This window comes from Panulirus ornatus, chromosome 67, assembly GCF_036320965.1.
Source record: "Panulirus ornatus isolate Po-2019 chromosome 67, ASM3632096v1, whole genome shotgun sequence".
In the NCBI taxonomy this organism is placed as follows: Eukaryota; Metazoa; Arthropoda; class Malacostraca; order Decapoda; family Palinuridae; genus Panulirus; species Panulirus ornatus.
The window spans coordinates 7825391-7842055 of NC_092290.1; the positions used below are offsets into that span (position 1 = coordinate 7825391).

Sequence of the window (16665 nt, forward strand, 5' to 3'; positions counted from 1 at the left end):
TTATGTAATCAGAATTGGATTGCAACACATTGGACTTAAAGAACCAGTTTGCACTCATATGAAACTGACAGTTGTATGTGACAAATTTATGAGAATTGATTTTGCCTTTTAGTAACTGATTTATTACATTTTTAGACATTTAGTCCATAAGAAATACAAGGACTTTTGTTTTATTGACTCTAGTAGACATTTGATCAAGCAATACATGCAGATAGATAAAAGGAGAGGCAGATTGAGAAAGAGACATAAATGTTATATTGTATATACATAGAATTAGTTTGTTTTTGATACAGAAAAGACAGAACAGTAGCATTTTGTTCAGATGAGCACCAGTAACTGCAGGAGAAATAACGAGAAAGGAGAAATATGAGACCAATCAGAGGGAAATTAAGTGAAAATGTTTACTTTGTGAAATACCTTTTCTTCTCTGATATTAGAATACCGATAACTTATGTGTCCATTGAATACACATGGAAGCCGATTTGAACGTATCTTAAAGCAGATAGGAGATAATAAGCGAGGAATTAATATGGAGCACCTCTCCGTTAGTATTTGTTACTGTAGTTCGCTCACATGGCTTCATAAGCAACGTAAATCTATATCTTAGATGACATCAAGATGACCCTAAACCTAACAGGGCTTCCCCAACGAGAATGTTCATGAACTCGCAAATGTCTCTAGATGAAAGGAATGTCGCGCCTGTTACTTTAGACTGGACAATGTCATATTCTAGTTGGTGAAGTGGCTGTTTAATTTTCAATTAACGTTAAGATTGCGTTATAATATGTTTATTCGGGTAAAATGACTGCTTTTATATGTAAAAGTAAGTAAAAAATTGTAGCTTCACGGTTGTCCAAACCAAAATTTGAGTATCTTTATTTATATCTGTTGCAAATATCATGTTAAAGATGAAACAACCGAACCGCTCATTATGGCCTATTAAAACGACTCGGATTGCTTCACCCCGCTCAACTCGGCTTTGAACCGTGAATGAACTCAAGAAATATCTCGGTTTATTTCATCATTATCTGACGGATGAGCTTATTACATTTATATATATATTCTCTGTCTTAATATTCGAGGAGATTTTATTGAGTTTGTTCTGGAAATAATGAGAAAGACATGGTAAAAACTCAATATTCGTTTGAAGGTTTGTGTTCGAAGCCGCTTCGAATCCACACCGTACCGAGGTTTCGAGAACGAGTCCTTACCATTTGCAACCTCTTTGACCATCGGCTCCGTGAGGGTAAGCTGTCCAGTCCTCTTTGGTTTCATTATTTCACTACTTGATATAGGGAGGAATTGAAATTTGACGCCATTAATCGACGGTTTCGTATATATATTAAACCATGGCAGATTTGAAAACCTATTAATAATGTCCTTAATGGCGAATTGTGACGTTATTTCGTCTTGGTACATAGTGGCGGGTTGGAAGTCTATTTTCACTATATCAATGGCAGGTTTGTGATGGGTCCGAGTTTTTTGTTGAACATTATTTTGACACATTAACTGTGAAGGTTAGCTTTGACGAACAGCTTGAATGTTTCATTTATTTCATAATTGTGTAGTTTTTACAGAATTACTTGCTGCAAGTTATGATTCATAGAATGTTTTACAGCCATTAAATAAAGCATTAAGGGATATGTTTGCCAGGGAAAATGGAGGGTGATTGGATGTGATGTACATTTGGTATAAATTTATCTAAACTTTTAGTGGCCTTGGTCAACATATATTTTATTTTTATAATTTACATTTATCTGCCCCTTAGGATCGTTTTAAACCTCGTAAATCTTTTGTCATTAACATTGATTATTTTACATGATTATTTACCAATCGCGGAAATCAGATCCAACATGGCGTCGGTTGATATAAACAACAACAGTAGTTCTGTTCTTGCGAATTGATTGAGTGGTTGACTTTATTCAGGTGCCCATTGAAACCCATGTTGATGGATTGAGGCATATACAGCGAGTAAATTAGGTAATTTACCACTTAAAGTTCTTCATGACTTCTAGCTTTGAATATTAAGCTACTTTCTCCTGTGGTAATGGTTTACGAATTTAATATCTCTCGAGCATGACCTGAAGAATGATTTAATTTAATGGCATTAAAAACAAGGCAGTTCTCGAGGATTATTTTGAAATATGGGGATAATCCTTTTAGAATATCACTGGAGACATGAAATCTATACCTGTACTTACATAGCGGAAATAATTGTGTAGTTTGCTGTTAAACCATCAGTTATGTCCTGACTGTGATTGTCAAGTGACATTAGGCAAAACTAGTCTGTTGACAAAAGAATTTCATTCTTAGTGATGAACTTGTTACTCCAAAGGAGACCCATTATTTCCGTGCTACTGGAAATAGTGCAGCTATGAAGCTAAGGAGCCAGAAAGGGGTCCTGGTTAATGGTAATGGAACATTGAGGAATGTATGGGATAAGATTTCACTATCTGGGAGGGTAAAAATGGTTGTTACAGTAATTCCAATGATGTATGGATGAGACGTTTCATTTATCACCCATATTTCTTTTAAAGGAAATATGCAGTTGATTTATTGTACACTTATGTAGGGTGCTTGTGGTTTGCCATACAGAGCTGCGGAAGATGTAATTTCTAGCATATGCACAAGAGAGAAAATGTTAATTAATCTGCTTATCCTATGTACAGTTTAGGAAGTGTACCCAATTTTTTTCTTTTGTACTCACAGGTATGTCAGTATTTTTGGTTTTGTGGTAACTAGTTGATAAATATATTGAGAATTATTGATTTTAAAGGATAAACTGCTTACGTTGGCAGTGTTGAGAATATCTGCATTTAACAAATGACGTTGGTTTTTAATACGAGGCTATTCACTTTCATTTTGCAGGAGCAGGAGGACAAATGCAGTCGCAAGGGTCATCCACTTGATCTTCCAAACCATCATCGAGATCATTAGAAGATATCCTCTCCGAGTGTTCCTGATACGTGCTGAGGATGTTTCGTGTCTGGTGATTTTTTGACATGACCCAATTTGACAGAGTGACTGACATGACTTGACAACTTTGTTTTATTGGTTTAGAAATGGTATTATGCATATGTTACTGTTAACTTTACTAATATTGCATGCATATTTTAGCATATGTTGTAGTGGATGTAGTTATACCCTGTATATAGTAACATATCTGATAATTCGTTTGAGGAAGTAGCAAGGGATAAAAATATTGAAGTAGACTACAATTATTGCAACTCTTTGCGTAAGCAGCTGCAGTTCTTTGCATCTTCCCCACCACACACACACACACACCACACCACACACCACACACACACACTTGCATTTTGTTTTTTCCTTTCTTCAACAATATCTGTTTCTGAATTTTTATTTTTTCCAGGCCTGTTGTATGATGTGATGTCAACATTCAAGGTCACAAGTCAGTCGTATATAACTGACAGGAATGGCTGCTAAGTAAGTGCTAATATACCATACTGTCATTTATTTACCAAATGATTACCTATACCTTGGAGAGGAATGGTTTTATATATTTCTGGTCGGCATCAAGTAAGATTTAAAGATCTGATAGGCGTAGTTGTATTAGGATAATCATGAAAGCATATACTAGTAATGGAAGTTTCTGAATTGACACATGTATCCTATGTCAACCTCTCATTTACTATTTTTTACAGTCCTGTTGTATGATGTAGTGAGAAGGCATCGTTCAAGAAAATAGAAGTCCCTGCTATTGAATATAATTGATAGGAATGGCTGCTCTCAAGTAAGTTATTATACCATACCACCACATATTTACCTAATAATTACCTATACCTTGGAGAGGGATGGTTTTATATCTTTCTGGTCAGCACCGAGTAAGATTTAAAGATCTGATAGGCGTAGTTGTATTAGGATAATCATGAAAGCATATACTAGTAATGGAAGTTTCTGAATTGACACATGTATCCTATGTCAACCTCTCATTTACTATTTTTTACAGTCCTGTTGTATGATGTAGTGAGAAGGCATCGTTCAAGAAAATAGAAGTCCCTGTTATTGAATATAATTGATAGGAATGGCTGCTCTCAAGTAAGTTATTATACCATACCACCACATATTTACCTAATAATTACCTATACCTTGGAGAGGGATGGTTTTATATCTTTCTGGTCAGCACCGAGTAAGATTTAAAGATCTGATAGGCGTAGTTGTATTAGGATAATCATGAAAGCATATACTAGTAATGGAAGTTTCTGAATTGACACATGTATCCTATGTCAACCTCTCATTTACTATTTTTTACAGTCCTATTGTATGATGTAGTGAGAAGGCATCGTTCAAGAAAATAGAAGTCCCTGCTATTGAATATAATTGATAGGAATGGCTGCTCTCAAGTAAGTTATTATACCATACCACCACATATTTACCAAATGATTACCTATACCTTGGAGAGGGATGGTTTTATATATTTCTGGTCAGCATCAAGTAAGATTTAAAGATCTGATAGGCATAGTTGTATTAGGATAATCATGAAAGCATATACTAGTAATGGAAGTTTCTGAATGAACAAAATTGATTTTATCTACTAGAGCATTTGTTAATTCTGAAAATTGGTAGATTCGTGTGATATCTTGTGTACATAACTGTTCCTTTTAAGTGGTCAGTATGTGTTATTTGGCAAATTTAGGCACTACAACAAGGAAAAACTTATTATTTTCTGTTTGCTGTATCTCGTGTTAGTGAGTCAGCATCAGGAACAAACTAAGAGAGGCCACATTCACTTGCATACATGTATATTCTTTAGCTTTTGTATGAAATGCACCAAAACTGCAGCTCCCTATCCAAAGCCAGGCCCCACAGACCTTTCCAAGGTTTCCTCCAGCTGCTTCACATTCTGATTCAGTCACTTACTGCACTTCTACCCCTGTATTCCATATTCCAATTCATTGTTTAATGCACGCCTTTCATCCTCCTGTATGTTCAGGCCTTGACCACCTTTATCTTTCTCATCCTATTTTTCCATCTTGTTTGGTCTTTCCCTTGTCCATGTCCCCTACAGTTCCTACACACATCCTGTCATTCTCCAAATTAATATTTTCTTTGTTTCCATGGTTCCATTTGTTACCATGTCCACTCCGAGTTATCTCAAATACTTCACTCCTCCAAATTTTCTCCATTCAGATTCACACCTCAACAATCTGTCCCTAACCTAGCTAAACCTAATAACCTTACTCTTATTCACATTTACTATTTCTCTTTTAATAAACACTTCTGAACTCTTTCAACAACAAGCGCAGTTTCAAATTGCAATCTGCTCCCAGTGCTTTGTCATCACCAAACATATGACTTGCTTCCCAGGTCCTCGCTTGCTACAGACTGCATACATGCCCCTCTCTCAAAGACCCTTGCATTTACCTCCCTCAATACTTCATCCATAGGTGAATTTAACAGCCATGATAACATTACATAACATTATCGACCCGTCATAGACAATCCTTCAACTGGAACAATTCTTTCATGTCTCCCTACTCTTGCATGAGCCTTACAACCTTCATTAGAACTTTTCACTGCTTACAGAAACTTTCCTCTTGGACAAGTTTGTAAGAACTTATGCAAGGCATCTCTATTAGCCCCTAAATTCTTCCCTAGATCCATAAATGCTATATACAAATTCTCGTTTCTCTAATTGTTTCTTTCACACACATCCTTTAAAGCAAACACCAGATTCATTCATTCTCTGCCTCTTATGAAATCATTTTGTTCATCCCTCCTCTGCTGCTCTGTACTTGCCTTCACCCTCTCAGTCACAAATCACAAACAAGCTGCCAGGTACAGTTGACAAACATCTTGTACCTCTGAATTTGGAAAACTCAACATTGTCTCCTTGATGTACAGTGGCATTATACAAGCATTCCACTAACCCTCAGGTCTTCCTCTTGATCCATCCATACATTGAAAATCCTAATGAACCAAATTGCAGCAGTCAACCCTATATGAAATTCAAATGCAATGCCATCGTCTCCAGATTATATGCCACATTTCATCCTGTGCAAGACTTGCATACTAGTTTCACCAAACTCATTTCCATGACAATGATGTACTGCATACTTCCTTGACCTGAACTCCTTACATAAGCCACCCTTTCATCAACCACATTTAACCAATCTTTCAAAATACTCATTCCATCTGATTGCTACCTGTCACCACTTCATTTTCCTCTTTCACTGAAGTTCTCGTTTGTTTTCTTGTTTTCCTCGTACCATTTGAGCTTCCAAAAACTCTCATTCACCCTGAAGTTTCCTGATAGGTGCTCACCTCAGTCCTCATTTATCTGCAGCCTTTTCACCTTCCTTTCGACCTCTTTCTCTGATACATCTCTCAATCGTTTGTACTTTTTTCCTTGTAAGTGTTTCCCATAAACCTCCCTTTTTGCATTCACTTGTAACTTCATCTCGCCACTTTTTACCCTTTCTCACCTACCCATCTCCCACCTTGTACTTGCACATGCCAACACTGCTCCCTTAAATACCTCCCAATTCTATCACTCCCCTAGCTTCATTTACTCTTGCCGTTTTTGTCAATCTCATGGTATTTCTCACTTATAACATTTTTGAAATTTTAGGATGTTGGCATTAATTGAGGTTGTCATGTAGTCGGCAAAGATTGGATTACACATCATACTTTTATGAAATTTTGCTTCTGGTAGATAAATTTCCAGATTCATGTTCCTATAGATATGTCTCTCTGACTACCATTCCCCTCAAAACTCTACAAGGGAATGGTGATGGCTAAAGTTTCCACTCGCTCTTTCTTTACATGCTTCCCACAGATACCATTCAACACATTCTTGCCTCATTTTTTTTTACCTCCAGTACTCCTCTAATCTATTTCTTCAGGTCGCTGATGATGATCCTCACACCAACCCCCTTAATTATACTTGTAAACTCCTTTAGCTTTTTCTAAAAGCCCGAACCACATCAGAGTAACGGCTTTAAAGGGTTAGTGTGTTTTTTTCTTTATTATTGTATATCAAATTAGATTATGAATAGCTTTATCATAGAAATGTATAAAGGAACTTAATGAAAATATATATTTAAAAGAACTTAACATTGTTGGACCATTTACCCTACAGTATAAACAGTGCTAGGTACCATCATCCATAGTTCTTTTCATAACCGGTGAATCCAGTGCTACTTCTTACCATTTGCTGCCTCAGTCTTAAGAGGCCATTGGCAGAGGGAACTCTGGTTCAGTGTTTCAGAGGCTCCTGCTTAGTGTTCCTACCAACTACTATTGCTTAATGTGTTTACTCAATATTCCTGCTTAATTTTCCAACCTCCTCCTTCTTTTTTTGCAGGGAAAAAGTGCAAATGAGTGGGAGGGGTATAAAAAAGAGGCAGGAGGTCAAGAGAAAGGTGCAAGAGATGAAAAAGAGGGCAAATAAGAGTTGGGGTGAGAGAGTATCATTAAATTTCAGGGAGAATAAAAAGGTGTTTTGGAAGGAGATAAATAAAGTGCGTAAGACAAGGGAGCAAATGGGAACTTCAGTGAAGGGGGCTAATGGGGAGGTGGTAACAAGTAGTGGTGATGTGAGGAGATGAAGTGAGTATTTTGAAGGTTTGTTGAATGTGTTTGATGATAGAGTAGCAGATATAGGGTGTTTTGGTCGAGGTGGTGTGCAAAGTGAGAGGGTTAGGGAAAATGATTTGGTAAATAGAGAAGAGGTAGTAAAAGCTTTGCAGAAGATGAAAGCCAGCAAGGCAGCAGGTTTGGATGGTATTGCAGTGGAATTTATTAAAAAAGGGAGTGACTGTATTGTTGACTGGTTGGTAAGGTTATTTAATGTATGTATGATTCATGGTGAGGTGCCTGAGGATTGATGGAATGCTTGCATAGTGCCATTGTACAAAGCCAAAGGGGATAAGAGCGAGTGCTCAAATTACAGAGGTATAAGTTTCTTGAGTATTCCTGGTAAATTATATGGGAGGGTATTGATTGAGAGGGTGAAGCGTGTACAGAGCATCAGATTGGGGAAGAACAGTGTGGTTTCAGAAGTGGTAGAGGATGTGTGGATCAGGTGTTTGCTCTGAAGAATGTATGTGAGAAATACTTAGAAAAACAAATGGATTTGTATGTAGCATTTATGGATGTGGAGAAGGCATATGATAGAGTTGATAGAGATGCTGTGTGGAAGGTATTAAGAATATATGGTGTGGGAGGCAAGTTGTTAGAAGCAGTGAAAAGTTTTTATCGAGGATGTAAGGCATGTGTACGTGTAGGAAGAGAGGAAAGTGATTGGTTCTCAGTGAATGTAGGTTTGCGGCAGGGGTGTGTGATGTCTCCATGGTTGTTTAATTTGTTTATGGATGGGGTTGTTAGGGAGCTGAATGCAAGAGTTTTGGAAAGAGGGGCAAGTATGCAGTCTGTTGTGGATGAGAGAGCTTGGGAAGTGAGTCAGTTGTTGTTCGCTGATGATACAGCGCTGGTGGCTGATTCATGTGAGAAACTGCAGAAGCTGGTGACTGAGTTTGGTAAAGTGTGTGAAAGAAGAAAGTTAAGAGTAAATGTGAATAAGAGCAAGGTTATTAGGTAAAGTAGGGTTGAGGGTCAAGTCCATTGGGAGGTAAGTTTGAATGGAGAAAAACTGGAGGAAGTAAAGTGTTTTAGATATCTGGGAGTGGATCTGGCAGCGGATGGAACCATGGAAGCGGAAGTGAATCATAGGGTGGGGGAGGGGGCGAAAATTTTTGGAGCCTTGAAGAATGTTTGGAAGTCGAGAACATTTCCTCGGAAAGCAAAAATGGGTATGTTTGAAGGAATAGTGGTTCCAACAATGTTTTATGGTTGCGAGGCGTGGGCTATGGATAGAGTTGTGCGCAGGGGGGTGGATGTGCTGGAAATGAGATGTTTGAGGACAATATGTGGTGTGAGGTGGTTTGATCGAGTAAGTAATGTAAGGGTAAGAGAGATGTGTGGAAAGAAAAAGAGTGTGGTTGAGAGAGCAGAAGAGGGTGTTTTGAAATGGTTTGGTGACATGGAGAGAATGAGTGAGGAAAGATTGACCAAAAGGATATATGTGTCGGAGATGGAGGGAACGAGGAGAAGTGGGAGACCAAATTTTAGGTGGAAAGATGGAGTGAAAAAGATTTTGAGTGATTGGGGCCTGAACATGCAGGAGGGTGAAAGGCGTGCAAGGAATAGAGTGAATTGGAACGATGTGGTATACTGCTTCTGTCTAATGCTTCCAGCTAATGCTCGTATCTCCTACTACTACATAATGTTCATAACTATTTCTAATATCTATTGATCCTACCATTGTGCTAAAAGGCAGGGCTAACTCATGGTGCTTACTGCAGGAAAATAGAGTTGCAAAGAATGAGATGTGTGAGCCAAGTGTTTAGTGTTGTGTGTGACAAGGAGAGATTATATGTTTATAGACATAGTGCCTGCAGTCCACATGTAGGTGAGGCTTGAAGATTTGGAAAATCACAATCTGTGCAATTAGATAAGTATAAACTCTTGATTTTGTTTTTGTGTATGTACTGCTGAGGCTGTGTTTTCTGATTTTGATTATATTTGAGAGGACTTAGTTTTGGTAGCTTTTAGCATCTGAAACTATGAAAATATTTGGCAATTAGGTAAGAGATGATGATGTAGCAAGCTCATGTTGGTGTACATGTTAATGTAAGAATTACAGCACTGGGTGGAGTACATATATATGGCAACAAATGATAGGTGCAGTATTATACGTGAGTTATAACTTGATAGCAGTAGCAGTGCTCCTTGCACTTAGTTTTATTAAGCTCTTTTCATTGTTGACTTATTTTCCAGGTGTCTTCTGTACGAATGTGGAATGGCCTCAGTGCATGATATGGAGCAGCAGCAGCAGCAGCAAGAAACACACGTGACCACTGCCGACTCGACAGAACTTAGTTGATGATAGAAGTATGTTTGTATATAAGTGCCAATTTAGTTTATTTACCAGGCTTCCAAATACTTTAGGATTTAGTGATGAGTCATTCTTACAGAATGAGTTTAGGAGGAATAACATTTTTACTTGCATGGGAGGTGGGTTGATTAGAAAGGGTAGTGAGTGGTGGGATGAAGTAAGATTATTAGTGAAAGAGAAGAGAGAGGCATTTGGACGATTTTTGCAGGGAAAAAATGCAATTCAGTGGGAGATGTATAAAAGAAAGAGACAGGAGGTCAAGAGAAAGGTGCAAGAGGTGAAAAAGAGGGCAAATGAGAGTTAGGGTGAGAGAGTATCATTAAATTTTAGGGAGAATAAAAAAGATGTTCTGGAAGGAGGTAAATAAAGTGCGTAAGACAAGGGAGCAAATGGGAACTTCAGTGAAGGGGGCTAATGGGGAGGTGATAACAAGTAGTGGTGATGTGAGAAGGAGATGGAGTGAGTATTTTGAAGGTTTGTTAAATGTGTTTGATGATAGAGTGGCAGATATAGGGTGTTTTGGTCGAGGTGGTGTGCAAAATGAGAGGGTTAGGGAAAATGATTTGGTAAACAGAGAAGAGGTAGTAAAAGCTTTGTGGAAGATGAAAGCTGGAAAGGCAGCAGGTTTGGATGGTATTGCAGTGGAATCTATGAAAAAAGGGGGTGACTGTATTGTTGACTGGTTGGTAAGGTTATTAAATGTATGTATGACTCATGGTGAGGTGCCTGAGGATTGGTGGAGTGTGTGCATAGTGCCATTGTACAAAGGCAAAGGGGATAAGAGTGAGTGCTCAAATTACAGAGGTATAAGTTTGTTGAGTATTGCTGGTAAATTATTTTTTTTTTTTTTTTTTTTTTTTGCTGTCTCCCGCATTTGCGAGGTAGCGCAAGGAAACAGACGAAAGAAATGGCCCAACCCATCCCCATACACATGTATATACATACGTCCACACACGCAAATATACATACCTACACAGCTTTCCATGGTTTACCCCAGACGCCCCACATGCCCTGATTCAATCCACTGACAGCACGTCAACCCCGGTATACCACATCGATCCAATTCACTCTATTCCTTGCCCTCCTTTCACCCTCCTGCATGTTCAGGCCCCGATCGCACAAAATCTTTTTCACTCTATCTTTCCACCTCCAATTTGGTCTCCCACTTCTCCTCGTTCCCTCCACCTCCGACACATATATCCTCTTGGTCAATCTTTCCTCACTCATTCTCTCCATGTGCCCAAACCATTTCAAAACACCCTCTTCTGCTCTCTCAACCATGCTTTTTTTATTTCCACACATCTCTCTTACCCTTACGTTACTTACTCGATCAAACCACCTCACACCACACATTGTTCTCAAACATCTCATTTCCAGCACATCCATCCTCCTGCGCACAACTCTATCCATAGCCCACGCCTCGCAACCATACAACATTGTTGGAACCACTATTCCTTCAAACATACCCATTTTTGCTTTCCGAGATAATGTTCTCGACTTCCAGACATTCTTCAAGGCTCCCAGAATTTTCGCCCCCTCCCCCATCCTATGATCCACTTCCGCTTCCATGGTTCCATCCGCTGCCAGATCCACTCCCAGATATCTAAAACACTTTACTTCCTCCAGTTTTTCTCCATTCAAACTTACCTCCCAATTGACTTGACCCTCACCCTACTGTACCTAATAACCTTGCTCTTATTCACATTTACTCTTAACTTTCTTCTTTCACACACTTTACCAAACTCAGTCACCAGCTTCTGCAGTTTCTCACATGAATCAGCCACCAGCGCTGTATCATCAGCGAACAACAACTGACTCACTTCCCAAGCTCTCTCATCCCCAACAGACTTCATACTTGCCCCTCTTTCCAAAACTCTTGCATTCACCTCCCTAACAACCCCATCCATAAACAAATTAAACAACCATGGAGACATCACACACCCCTGCCGCAAACCTACATTCACTGAGAACCAATCACTTTCCTCTCTTCCTACACGTACACATGCCTTACATCCTCGATGAAAACTTTTCACTGCTTCTAACAACTTTCCTCCCACACCATATATTCTTAATACCTTCCACAGAGCATCTCTATCAACTCTATCATATGCCTTCTCCAGATCCATAAATGCTACATACAAATCCATTTGCTTTTCTAAGTATTTCTCACATACATTCGTCAAAGCAAACACCTGATCCACACATCCTCTACCACTTCTGAAACCACACTGCTCTTCCCCAATCTGATGCTCTGTACATGCCTTCACCCTCTCAATCAATACCCTCCCATATAATTTACCAGGAATACTCAACAAACTTATACCTCTGTAATTTGAGCACTCACTCTTATCCCCTTTGCCTTTGTACAATGGCACTATGCACGCATTCCGCCAATCCTCAGGCACCTCACCATGAGTCATACATACATTAAATAACCTTACCAACCAGTCAATAATATATATAATTATATGGGAGGGTATTGATGGAGGGTATCCATGGAGGCAGAAGTGAATCATAGGGTGGGGGAGGGGGCGAAAATCCTGGGAGCCTTGAAGAATGTGTGGAAGTCGAGAACATTATCTCGGAAAGCAAAAATGGGTATGTTTGAAGGAATAGTGGTTCCAACAATGTTGTATGGTTGTGAGGCGTGGGCTATGGATAGAGTTGTGCACAGGAGGGTGGATGTGCTGGAAATGAGATGTTTGAGGACAATGTGTGGTGTGAGGTGGTTTGATCGAGTTAGTAATGTAAGGGTAAGAGAGATGTGTGGAAATAAAAAGAGCATGGTTGAGAGAGCAGAAGAGGGTGTTTTGAAATGGTTTGGGCACATGGAGAGAATGAGTGAGGAAAGATTGACCAAGAGGATATATGTGTCGGAGGTGGAGGGAACGAGAAGTGGGAGACCAAATTGGAGGTGGAAAGATGGAGTGAAAAAGATTTTGAGTGATTGGGGCCTGAACATGCAGGAGGGTGAAAGGCAGGCAAGGAATAGAGTGAATTGGATCAATGTGGTATACCGGGGTTGACGTGCTGTCAGTGGATTGAATCAGGGCATGTGAAGCATCTAGGGTAAACCATGGATAGTTGTGTTGGGCCTGGATGTGGAAAGGGAGCTGTGGTTTCGGGCATTATTGCATGACAGCTAGAGACTGAGTGTGAACGAATGGGGCCTTTGTTGTCTTTTCCTAGCGCTACCTCACACGCATGAGGGGGGAGGGGGATGGTATTCCATGTGTGGCGAGGTGGCGATGGGAATGAATAAAGGCAGACAGTGTGAATTGTGTGCATGGGTATATATGTGTGTGTCTGTGTGTGTATATATATGTGTACATTGAGATGTATAGGTATGTATATTTGTGTGTGTGGACGTGTATGTATATACATGTGTATGGGGGTGGGTTGGGCCATTTTTCGTCTGTTTTCTTGCGCTACCTCGCAAACGCAGGAGACAGCGACAAAGCAAAATATATTGAAATAGAAAATAAGTTCATTAAAAGATAATTTTTGAATGAGGAATAGCATTTTTACTTGCATAAAAGTTCATTAAAAGATAATTTTTGAATCATAGTTGTAAATGCGATCGAGAGACTTTCATAGATATGGTCCAGTGTTGCTTATGTTTGAACATACTTTACATGGTCATCATAGACTCGAAAGAACTTAGTTGATAATAGAAGTATGCTTTTGTATAACTGTAAGTTTAGTTTAGTTTACCAGTCTTCTAAATACTTGAGAGGATTTAGTGATAAATCTATAAAATGAATCCAGCAAGAATAAAATTTTTACTTGCATGGAAGTTCATCGAAAGATGATTCTTACATAGTTGTAAATGCAATGAAGACTTTCATAGATATGGTCAAGCAGGGCTTATGTTAAAACATACTTTACAGAGCTTAGAGAGCATTTTCTTGCACATAAAAATGATCTTGTCTATATATTAAAGATTTAAGTTGAAAATTAAATTATGGAAGAAAACATTCTTGAACTTTGTTGAATAGTTGATTTAACTTTCTGTTGCTCAGTTGTAGAAATTAATATTTAGCATTGACTTTCAGGTACACTGTGTAGCACACCAGCAATTTGGAAAAAGAAATTTTCTTCAATAGCATTGTTGGGACTGCTATGGATATAACAAATGATTTGTGGTAATTGGTTAATATATATTGAAAATTGTTTTAAGGGAGACCAATATTAATTACAAGATTTGAGTGTCTATTGAACAAAATGCATTCAATAGAAAAGGGCTTTCAAGGCATGAGATTAGATATTATTATTATATTCTGAAAATATATATGTATTATTTGTTATACTTAACCACTGTCTTTTCACGTTAGCGAGGTAGTACAAGCAAACAGACGAGGAATGGCCCAACCCACCCACAAACATATACATAAACACCCACACACACACATATACATATACATTTCAACATATACATGTATGTACATAGACATATACATGTATACACATGTACATACCCATACTTGCCACCTTCATCCATTTCCTTTCACCACGCTGCAACACATGAAATACCATTTCCCCCCATCTAGTGAGGCAGCACCAGGAACAGACAAAAAAGGCCACATTCATTTACACTGTCTCTAGCTGTCATGTATAATGCACTGAAACTGCAGCTTTCTTTCCATATCCAGGCCCCACAGACCTTTCCATGGTTTAACCCAGACACTTCACATGCTCTGGTTCAATCCATTGACAGCATGTCCACCCTGGTATACCACATCATTCCAGTTCACTCTATTCCTTGCATGTATTTCACCCTCTTGTATGTTCAGGCCCTGATCGCTCAAAGTTTCTCGCTCCTTTGTTCCACCTCCTATTTGGCTCCTGCCTCTCCTTCCCTCCTCTGACACATATATCCTCCTTGTCAATCTTTCCTCTCTCATTCTCTCCATGTGTCCAAACCATTTCAACACACCCTCTTCTGCTCTCTCAACCACACTCTTTATTACCACACATCTCTCTTACCCTTTCATTACTTACTCTATCAAACCCCCTCACACCACATATTCTCCTCAAACATTTATTTCCAACACATCCACCCTCCTCTGCCTTCCATGCCTTGCATCTTTCTAGAATTCAATTCCTTGTTCTTTCAAATGGCTCCACAACTTCAGGAGTAATGCTGCTACTGCCTTGGATCTTATCCACTCACAAACCCCTGAATTTACTGCAATGGCATTTCCAAACCATTCTTACTGTTTATCCTTGAGCCTTGTTTCACTCAGTCATAACATCCCGGTTTCTTTGCTGAAATGCACCATCTCTTGATTACTTTCACATATTACTTTCACATACATTTAGACACCCCAGCCTGAGCCTTCAAAGAGGATGAGAACTCTCTGCTTGGCTCCTTCTTCATAGAGGTAATTAGATATTCTTCTCCTCTGGTATGTGCTTCTGAGGATGTTTGGTGCTTGGTATTGTGTGTAATGACTCCGGCAGAAACAAACAGCTGTTTGATGGACTGACTTGACTGACGACTATGGTTTATCAATTTAGATATGATATTGTGCATGTTTTGTTAATGTCATTAATACTGCATGTGTATTGTAGCATAGATTGTAGTGGATGTATTAGTGCACTGTATGTAGTAAAATATTTTCTAATTGAAAAGTAGCAAGGGATAGACTGTAGAAGTATAGTGCAGTAATTGCAACTCTTTGTATAAGAAGTTCGTTCTTGTTTCTTGCCCCTCTCCTCATGCACATGCACACAAGCATGCATGCATGCATAGACATATGAATGTATGCATGCATGTGCACACGCATGCATGCATGTATGCGTGCATGCGCACATATGCGTGCATGCATGCGCACACATGCGTGCATGTATGCATGCATGCGCACATATGCGTGCATGCATGCACACATATGCGTGCATGCATGCGCACATATGCGTGCATGCATGCGCACATATGCGTGCATGTATGCATCCATGCGCACATGCGTGCATGTATGGATGCATGCGCACTTATGCGTGCATGTATGCATGTGCACATACGTGTGCATGTATGCATGCATGCGCACATACGTGTGCATGTATGCATGCATGCACACATATCCATGCACATGTACACATACGTATGCATGCATGAGCACACATACCCATGCATGTATGCATGCACGCGCACACCACACGGGTAACTAAGACAATTCAAATCTTCTCAATTCGTACTTTCACCTTAGCAAACCTGTCCTTCTATCCTACTAAACCTAATAACCATGCAATTATTGACATTTACTTGCGACTGCCGTCTTTAACACACAATACCAACTCGGTCACCAGCTTGTGCAGTTTCAGTTAATAATCTGCCACTACTGCTGTGTCATCGGCAAACTGAATCTCTTCCCAGGCCCTCACTACCTACAGAATGCATACTTGCCACTCTGTTCAAGATCTTTGTATTTATCTTCCTACCACTTCAGTCATAGTGACACTCCAGACCCATAACATAAACCTTCATGTGGAACCACTTTCCTTTCTTCCTACCCACCCACACACACGTACCTTACACCCATCATAATTTTCATTGCTTCTAGCTGCTTCCTCCTAGACCAAGTATTTGTAAGACCATCCACAAGGCATCTGTCAACCTTATAAAATTCTTTATCCATATCCATAAATGCCACATACCCATATTTGTTTTTCACGGTCTAATGCAAACACTTGATCCATAGATCCTTTACCACTTGGGAAACCATGTTGCTCTTCCCCAGTGTACTGTTCTG

General features: G+C 39.3%; 1 protein-coding gene, 1 long non-coding RNA gene and 1 pseudogene across 2 annotated transcripts in view; 2 read left to right on the forward strand and 1 right to left on the reverse strand.

Annotated features, from left to right (window-relative positions):
• Positions 1 to 16665, reverse strand: part of LOC139747206 (uncharacterized) — a 155319-nt gene that overhangs the window by 82641 nt on the left and 56013 nt on the right. The gene's annotated exons all lie outside the window — the stretch shown is intronic.
• LOC139747204 (rab proteins geranylgeranyltransferase component A 1-like) overlaps positions 1 to 16665 on the forward strand; it is a 127057-nt pseudogene that overhangs the window by 37320 nt on the left and 73072 nt on the right.
• LOC139747207 (uncharacterized) overlaps positions 1291 to 16665 on the forward strand; it is a 46409-nt gene continuing 31034 nt past the window's right edge. Inside the window, exons 1-7 of the long non-coding RNA XR_011712339.1 lie at positions 1291 to 1980; positions 2869 to 3444; positions 3663 to 3751; positions 3968 to 4056; positions 4273 to 4361; positions 9799 to 9912; positions 13972 to 14061. This is a non-coding gene — a long non-coding RNA (uncharacterized lncRNA). The remainder of the gene's footprint in view (positions 1981 to 2868; positions 3445 to 3662; positions 3752 to 3967; positions 4057 to 4272; positions 4362 to 9798; positions 9913 to 13971; positions 14062 to 16665) is intronic.